Source organism: Sciurus vulgaris (genome assembly GCF_902686455.1).
Source record: "Sciurus vulgaris genome assembly, chromosome: 16".
Taxonomy (NCBI): Eukaryota; Metazoa; Chordata; class Mammalia; order Rodentia; family Sciuridae; genus Sciurus; species Sciurus vulgaris.
In genome coordinates, this window is record NC_136477.1 from 11,035,269 (window position 1) to 11,044,956 (window position 9,688).

The following is a 9,688-nucleotide window of genomic DNA, read 5'->3' on the forward strand; positions in this document are numbered from 1 at the left end:
TACCTCAGCCGCCCTCGTAGCTAGGACCACAGGAGCAAGCCACCACGCTTGGCTTTCTTTTTTATTATGAGATGGATCTCATTATGTTGCCTAGGCTGACCCTGAACTGCCGGGCTCAAGTGATCCTCCTGCCTCAGCCTCCTGAGCAGCAAGGACTGAAGAGGTCCCCTCTGCACTGGGCTTGGTGGTTTTGTTTGTCTGTTTGTTTTGAGTACCAGAGTTTGAACCAGGGGCACTTAACCATTCAGCCACAAACCCAGTCCTTTTTATATTTTATTTATGGACAAGTTCTCGCTGTATTGCTTAGGGCCTTGCTACTTTGCGGAGGCCGACTTTGAACTTACGATCCTCCTACCTCAGACTCCCAAGCTGCAAGGATTACAGGTGTGAGCCACATACCCGAGCTCTGATGGTTCTTCAAACACCGATTATGCAACTGCCGTGTCCCAGCAAACTCACTCCTGAGTATTTTTATAAGATGAATGAAAATGTATGTTCACATAGAAACCCATACACAAAGGCTGGAGCGGAGCTCAGTGGTACTGTGCTAGCTAGCAAGTGTGAGGCCCCGGGTTTAATCCCCAGCACCCCCCAAAAATAGATAATAAACAAATAAAAACAAAACAGCATTTAATTCCAGGAAATGGGAATTATAAGTGCTTTCTCAAAAAAATCCATACACAGATGTTGATAGTAACTTTATTCATAATGGCCAATGGCTTAAAATGACCCCGTTGTACCCCATGGATGAATGTAAAACAAACCAGAGCTCATCCGCACAAGGGAATACTTTTCAGCAACAGCAAGAAGAAAGGACCCACTCTTGACCCAGACCACAACTTGAATCTCAGATGTGCTGAGCTACTCTTCGTGAAGGTTAGATCCAAAAGGCCACAGGTCATATGATCTCCTTTCTACGACATTCTCAAAAAGACACAACTGCGGGGTGACAGCAGATCAGTGCTTGCCTGGGGCTGGTAGCGGGTGTGAGACAAAGGAGCTGCTCTGCGAGTCTGTACTTGTGTTAAAATTCACAGGACCCTCCACCTCCCCACAAGGAGGGAGATATTGTGGACATAATTGTGTCTGTCTCTGGGTCCTGGGAATATGGTTACTTATCCTTGTTCTTAGGAAACCTGCTGAGATACATAGAGAGGTCACACTATGCATTCTATAGCTCACTTTGTAAAATTTATTAAAATAAAATATAGGGGCTGGGGTTGTGGCTCAGTGGTAGCACACTTGCCTAGCACGTGTGAGGCCCTGGGTTTGATCCTCGGCACCGCATAAAAATAAATGAATAAATAAAAGTATTGTGTCCATCTACAACTAAAAAAAAATTTTTTAAAATACCCAAGCCAGGTGTGGTACACATTCAGACATTGGGGAGGCTGAGGCAGGAAGGTCTCTTGAGGTCCTGGGCAACATAGTAAGACCCTGCTCAAAATAAGCAAATAAAATCCACACACGTGCATGCACACACATGCAAAGAGACAGATTATTGACTGAATGGAAGGCAGGTGGGCCTTCCCTCTCTGTTCTTTCTATATATCTGAACATTTTCCAAGAAATTCTTTGAGGGGAGTGCTTTCATTACTACTTGCAGGTTGTGTGACTCTGAACCCACCTGGGCCTTGGTTTCCTTACCTGTGAGGCGGAGATACCCAGGTCAGAGACTTGCAGAACATTGACATCTGCGGGTGGATGTTTCTTTGACCTGGGACCGTCCTGAATATCAGAGGGTGCTGAGCCGAGTCCTGACTTGCACCCAGTGGCTGCCAGGAGCGTCCCTACTCCCAGATGTGACAACTGAAATGTCTTCAGACATTGTCCAGTGTCCGGGGGTGGGCATCACAGTCCCCTGGGTGAGTGAGAACCTTTGGTAGAGGGTGGGGATTAACTGAATCCGGTGTGGACAGCTCTGCCCAGGGTTGGTTCATGGTGGGCACTTGATAAATGTTAGCTGGTTTTTGGTTTGGCTTTGTGATTTTTGTTTTCTTTTGTTTTGCAGTGCTGGTAATGAAACTCAGGGCTTCAGACGTGCTAGGCAAACACTCGGCCACTGGGCTTACCCCAGCCCCGACACTAGGGGTTAAAGAGAGACCTCTAGGAGGCTGGGGCGGAGCTGGATGGCAGAGCACTGGCCCGGGCTCCCTCCTGGCTCCGGTCAGCCTGCTGTAGCCCTGGACTGACTGCAAGGCTTGCCCAGGAGTCCCCTTCCCACAGTCCTGGAGAGTCTAAGATCAAGACGCCAGTTGGTTCGAATCCTGGCGAGGGCTCGCTGGTGGCCTGTGCTCAGAACGCGTGGGGAGAAAGCTCTGTTTCCTCTCAGCTCCCATGAGGGCACCAAGGCTGTCACCAGGGCCCCACCTCCATGACCTTGTCTAGCCCTGCATAGTCCCAAAGGCTCCCCATCCCACTGGGAGCGAGCACTCCCCGTGAATTTGGGGCAGACACAGACATTCAGTCCATAACAGAGCGGCTGTCTTTGCCCCTGGACCTCTCAGGAGCTCTCGAGAACTTAGCGTCCTGTCTTTTATTTCTTTGAGGACAGGGCCATACTGAGATAGGTTGACCCTGAGCCCCAGAGAGGTCTGGAGAAGGCCTTGGGCCATCAGCCTCACCCCTGTCTGGGTACTCTTGCCTCTCCCGCCCTCCTGACTCCAGTCCTGCTGATTGGGAAGCCAATCTTCTACCCAGGAGCCTCTCTTTAGAGGCTGCCTCCTGGAACAATGAGGTGTGTTTGTCAATAGGGAGAGCAATGACTGCTGTCACGCACAGGACAGGAGTTTCGACCATTTGCTCTGCAACAATTGCTTTTATTATTCTCATTTTGTGGGTGAGGAACCCGTGGCCCAGAAAGGGCAAGAAACCTGCCTGAGGTCACGCAGCAGCTCAGTGGAGATTCACACCTGCATCTGGTTGATGCCCAAGCCTGCCAATGTCATGATGTGCCACTCCCAACTTCCAAACTTGGGTTTGGGTATGGATCTGGGCAGCTAGTGTGACCTGCCTGCAGTGGAGTGTGGAGCTGTGGGAGGAGATAGAGGCACCTGGCATGGGGCCAAGAGGAGCAGAGCCCTGGGGAACACAGGGCCGAGGGTCGCAGCAGCTCCAGGTCCTGTCCTGGGAAGCAGACTTGGCGCCGAGGGTCAAGAATTATTGCAGGGCTGGGTGAGGGTCAGAGGGGTGGACAGTGTTGCCAACAAGTCCTGGACCAGTTGTCAGGATGCTTGTCGTGCGAGTGTCCCTCAGGCATAGCAAGGAGGCCAGCGTGCTGGGTCAGGCTTCTGATGACATTGATAATCATAATGACCGTCGTTATTGTTGGCTGGGCAATGACTGAGTGTCAGGGCTGCACCGAGCTCTTCAGAGGCACAGAACCTCAAGCCGATGCCTCTGGAAGGTGCCATTAGGTTTCTGTGACGGGTGGGGAAACCAAGCTGGGGAGGCGCGGCCACTCAGCCTCTAGGGCGCAGCCAGCAAATGTCGGGGGGCCAGGTTTGGACCAGGCTTTTCTCCTTCCACAGGCCCAGCTTTTTTTTTTTTTTTTTTTTTTTTTTTTTGGTACCAAGGATTGAACCCAGAGGTGCTTCACCACTGAGCCACATCCTTTATAATATTTTATTTAAAGACAGGGTCTCGCCGAGTTGCTGAGGCTGGCTTTGAACTTGCGATCCTCCTGTCTCAGCCTCCTGAGCCGCTGGGCTTGCATGCGTGTACCACCGCGCCCGGCTGGGGCTCAGGTCTTTCATCCTGATGCTGTGCCATCTGTCTTATGGGGCACCTACGCACAAGCTCAGAGGCAGTGGCCCTGCAGACAGGCAGCTACCAAAGCACATCTGAGCACCTACGTGCACCAGGGGCTGATGGCTTGGCAGAGGCTTCCCACCATCTCTGCTTCCTTAGTCGACCCAGTTTCCTTTTCTTGGGTTGATCCCTTATTTTCCTGGGACTAAGTTCAGAAGCTGAACTCCAAGTGGAACACAGAAGTTCAAGTTCACCCACAGTGTTGTCAGACGAAGTCCCATCTCCTACTGGAGAGAATATACATGTACACGCACATACAGATATAAGAATATATATGTAAGAATATATACATATGCATGTATATAAATATCACAGACATTTATATGTATATTGCACACATTTACATATTTGCATATATTTACATGTATTTACAAACCATATATGTGTATTTATACATCTGTACATAAATTTTTGCACATGAGATGACTTCATATCTTTTCATATCCATGAATGCTGCATCCACAGATTCGACCAACTGCTATATTTAATCTCAGCCAAAAGGACGAGAAGTCACCTACCAACAGCTGATTAAAAATATTTGAAAAAGAAATGCATCTGAACTGGACGCATGCAGATTTTGTTGTCATTATTCCCTAAGTCATAGTATAACAACCCTTTCCATAGCATTTACCTGGTATTAGGTATTACAAGTCCTCTAGAGAGATCTGAAGTCTGCAGAAGGATGTGCATAGGCTATAGGCAAATACTCTGTCGTTTTATATAGAGCACTTGAGCATCTGTGGTCATTGTATCCAGGAAGGGAGTGTCCTGGTACCAATATCCAGAGGACACTGAGGGATGACTGTGTATGTATGTGTGTATGTACCTATATATACACACACATATACATACACACTAGATATAAAATGGGATTAATTGCCAGGTGTGGTGGTGCACCCCTGTATTCCCAGCAGCTTGAGAGGCTGAGGCAGGAGGATCATGAGTTCAAAGCCAGCCTCAGCAAAAGCGAGGCACTAAGCAACTCAGTGAGACCTTGTCTCTAAATAAAACACAAAATAGGGCTGGGGAAGTGGCTCAGTGGTTGACAGCCCCTGAGTTCAATTCCCAGTACCAAAAAAAAAAAAAAAAAAAAAAAAAAGAGAGAGAGAGAGAGAGAGAGAGACTAATTAATTTATGTACTTATTTATTTTCGAGGTGCTCAGTCTGTACCCCAGGGTCTTGCACACACTAGGCAAGGGCTCACCACTGAGCACACCAGCCTGGAATACGGCATCCTGAGGCTGTCTCTGCAACAGTTCCTAAAGCAGAAGTGCGCGGTGGCTCATCGGTGATGGCCTCCTGGCTCCACCTGGTTACGTTGTGACATAAGTGACTCCATGTATACCAAGAACTTTCACATTTCCACACCAGCCTGGGGTCAGCGCCCCAAGACATTCCCACACTGACCTTCCCAGAGCTTCTCACAAAGAACCAGAGCAAACAGTCTGAACGCGGCCTGCCTGGAGAATTCCTGCACAGGGCGGGATTGTTTTTCATGACCCCTGAGGATCTGGCCGAGGTTCAGGCCAGAGCTGTCTTTCTGGTCCCCAGATTCTCTTCCACTTGCTGGGCCAAGACATGGTCCTGCTTCCCATCACCTCCCGCCAGGCTCAGCCAGGAGCAGGCTGAGGGGTCCAGGGAACCCTCCCAAGAAGCAGAAGCTGGGATCCTGCCCAGGGTCACCTTCCAAAAACAAAAACATCCCGCCGTTTCCTGTTTCCTTTGCGGGGGAGGGGCTCAGGAAGATCAAATTAGATTTATTTTATTTATTTATTTTTTTTTTTGGCGACACTGGGTACTGTACAATGAGTCACATCCCCACCCCCTTTTGTTTGATCTTGGTAGAGGGCCTTGCTAAGTTGCTGAGCTGGCCTCGCACTGGCCACCCTCCGCCCCCTCAGCCTCTGAGTAGCTGGGATTACAGGCCTGGTAGCCCCGACCAGGCTGAAATTTTATTCTTTATCCCAAAGCTGTCCAGCAAGTAGGTAATCTAAGATGGATGCTCTGCCCCTCAAGGTGACTCAGGGATGAAGTGCTGCCCATATTTTTTAATTTAAAAAAGTTTAAGTTGACAGAATAATTGCACATGTTTATGGGGTACAGTGTGACATTTCAAGATATGTCTACAATGTGTAAGGATCAGATCAGGGTTGTTGTCCTATCTGACCTCTCAGACATGTATCATTTCTTTCTAGTAGCTATTTTGATTCAATTAATGGCTACTATTCTCTTAATTGTTGTCAACCTAGTTACCCTAGTAGGGTACAGAAGGTTACGTTGTTCCCCCTAGCCATCCCGGCTCCACCGGCCCACTTTCCCCAGCCTCTGGGAATCAATATTCTATTCTTGACTTCGTTTATATACATACATATTTATTTTATTTTATATTTTATTTTATTTTACCTTTCGCATATAAGTGAGAACATGCAGAATTTTTCTTTCCATGCCCGACTTACCGTCATGTCCACCAGTCGCAAGCACATTGCCACAGATGTCGGGGTTTCGCTTTATCTCGGCTGAATAGCGTTCCGCCGGGCGTGAGTACCTCTTTACAGGGGTTTCACATCTTGGCTATTGTGAATAGTGCCGCCACACACATGGAGAGCAAATGGGTCTTTGCTATACTGATTTCATCTTTTTGGATATAGTTCCTCGAGAGTGGGTTGCTGGATCATATGGTAGACCTACTTCTAGTTTTTCAAACTATTTCTCCACACTGTTTCCATAATGGCTGTACCGCTTACATTTCCACCAATGTGTAGGAGAGCTCCCCTTTCTCCACATCCTCACCAGACAGAAGAAAGGTTTTTTTTTGGTTTTTGTTTTGTTTTGTTTGAACCCAGGGTCACTTAACCATCAAGCCACATCCCCAGCCCTTTTTAAAATTTTATTTAGAGACAGGATCCCGCTGAGTTGCTTAGTCTCACAAGTTGCTGAGGCTGGCTTTGAACTCATGATCCTCCTGCCTCAGCCTCTCAAGCCTCTGGGATTACAGGTGTGTGCCACCCCAGCCAGATGTAGGTTTAGCGGGTGGGTCAATTCCAGCTCAGAAGGTTCTTAGCACAACCGTTCAGAGCACATTGCAAACACTCAGACAAAGCTCCAGCTTTCGGAGGGATCGAGTTTTCTGAGCCCCGTTCCTTCCTTCGACGTTAGAACAACGCTCTCCGGGGCTGGAGATGTAGGTCAGTGGTAGAGAGCTTGCCTAGGAGGTGCAAGGGCCTAGGTTCCATCAATCCCCAGCAACACACAGACACACCCACAATGTGTTGAAGATAATGTTGATCCACATTCCTGCCATGAAACAGTGTTTGAAGGAAGCCCTTACCAGGACCGAGGTAACAGTTACGTCTCCCTGAGGTGGGTCCTACAGACCTGGGAAGCACCAACAGGCACCATTTTTATTGTTTCCTATGGGAATAGCGCCCCCTAGAGTTCTTCAAGGGGACAGCTTCAGAATTGACCCTACCAGCTGTGGAATCAGACCAGCTTAGCCTGTCAGTCAAGCTCACAAATAAGTCTTCCTTCTCTTTATTCAAAACATCTTGGATTCAATGACTCTGCTGATTCCAGTGGCTCAGGCTTATTTATAGAAGTTAAAAATACATCCTGCAAACGACCATAAGCCTGAGACAGGGAACTGCAAGTTTTCAGAGGCTGATAAAAAGAAGGTGGATGAATTCACTGTGTCCCTGCCTAACCTTCAGGCCTAGCTGGCGAAGGGCCCTTGGTTTTGGATCTGAGCACCCTGGGCCTCCCAGGGACTGGTTTTCTGGAACCAAAGGCATGGTGGCAGATGAGTAAACCCAGCAAACAACAAAGAGACACATATCAGCACATGAGCCATAGACTGGGAGGCTGCCAGCAAACCTACTTGGAAAATTCACATTATAACAGGAGTAAAATGGCGAGGAGACACACTTGGTTCAAATCTCAGCTCTGCCATTTAGACACTCAATGAGCTGAGGCAGGGGATGCATCCCCTCTGGTCTCAGTTTTCTCATCTACAAAATAGGCATAAAAATACACTAGTACTACCTTTATCTGCGGTTTCATTTTCCATGGTTCCAGTTACCCGAGGCCAACAGGAATCCAAAAATATTACACAGAAAATTCCAGAAGTGATTCACAGATTTTAAATTGTATGTCACTCTGAGTAGCATGATGCAACCTCACACAGTCCTGCCCTGAATGTGAATCCCTTTGTCCAGTGTATACACACTGTATATGCTACCCACCCGGGAGTTGCTTAGTCATCATCTGGATTATCAGATCAAACGTTGCAGTAAACAGTGCTTGTGTTCAAGTAACATTTATTTTACCTAATAATGGCCCCAAAGTGTGTGTAAGAGTAGTGGTGCTGGAGTTAAAGTACTTCCTTTAAGTAAAATGGTGAAAGTTTTATCATCAGTACCTAGATAAAGGAAAAAACAGTGTATGTAGGGTTCAGTACTGTCTGTGGCTTCAGGAATCCACTGTAGGTCTTGGAACATATCCCCATGGATAAGAGAGGCTGCCACAGTCCTGACCTCAGAGATTAAATGCCTTGGTTGGGCAATGACTTCTCATCATGAGGCAGAAGGTTCCAATAATAATCAGAAGATGCAGAAGGCCAGAAAGCAAATTAATTTGCTCACTGGTCAAGCATTTATTGAGTACCTTCTGTATGCTAGCCACTGTTCAGGGCACTGAGGACATAGCAAGGGGACAAACTGCCCTGCCTTCTGGAAGCTGATCATCTAGTAGGGGGATAAGCAAGCCATTTACTTACATGAAATGTCAGGTGCTATAAAGGAAAATAGAACAAAATAAAAACAAGAAGAAAATAATTAAAAAGAAAAGTGGAGCAGGGAAGAGACAAGTGAGGGACACTTTTTATTTTATTTTGCAATGCTAGGGATGGAATCCAGGGCCTGGTACATGCTCGATGGGCATTCACCACTGAGCACACCCCCATCCCTACATATTGAATTATACACTATTTGTCTTCTTGTGTCTGGCTTCTTTCATCTGGCATCATGTTTTGGAAGTTAATCTGTGTTGTAGCATGGATCAAGACTTTATCCCTTTTTCAAAGCTGAATAATATTCCTTTACCTGAATAGTCCTGGCAGCCCTGGGACCAGCCGCTGGGCTAAAGTAGGAGATGCTACACTGAGACCCTCATGCTGACAAGAGCTCTCGAGAAGCTTCGCCATCATCCATTGGACTGGCAGCCACTTGCTGCTGCCGGGACCCTCATCAGAGCACCCTTCCTCCTAGCTGCCAGCCCTCTCCCTGCAGGGTTGACACTGAGACCCGCTGCTCTGTGTGGCCCTTGGCTGCTGGGCGCAACTTGTGGGTCAATATTTTGAATATTACCAAGGATCTCTCTGTATTCCATAATCTCACTCCTTTCCTTTCCAGAAGCCAAAAAGTAGCTGGACCAAAGGAGTAGAAATGCCTGATCTTTTGTAGTAACAATGAGATTCTGGGAGACCAGTGACGTCCCAACAGGACAGGGGCCTCCTTGTCCCCCATCAGTGCCTCCCAAACTGAAGATGCTCGGCACACAGAGCATAAGTCAGAATATGAGTATGAAGAAACGAATGGGGAATTTTTTAAAAAAATCTAGCTGAAAATCCTTAATTATGAAATTGCTCTTTCCTTTTTCACTTGGTAGCAGTGTTTGCCATCAGGATCTTCTACTGTCACATCAGAGATTTCTGCCCTTTGGTGCTGCAACCTGGTGACACTTCTGTACTCATTCCCACCGAAGGCTGAGGTGCGTGGCCTGGGTGCTCCCAAACAAATGCCTGTTGCTAAGGGTGCTTACAAGCCTCAGCAGACAGGCGCCTTTGTGTGCTCCAGACTCTCCTGTTGGCCAAGGGGTTCTGATG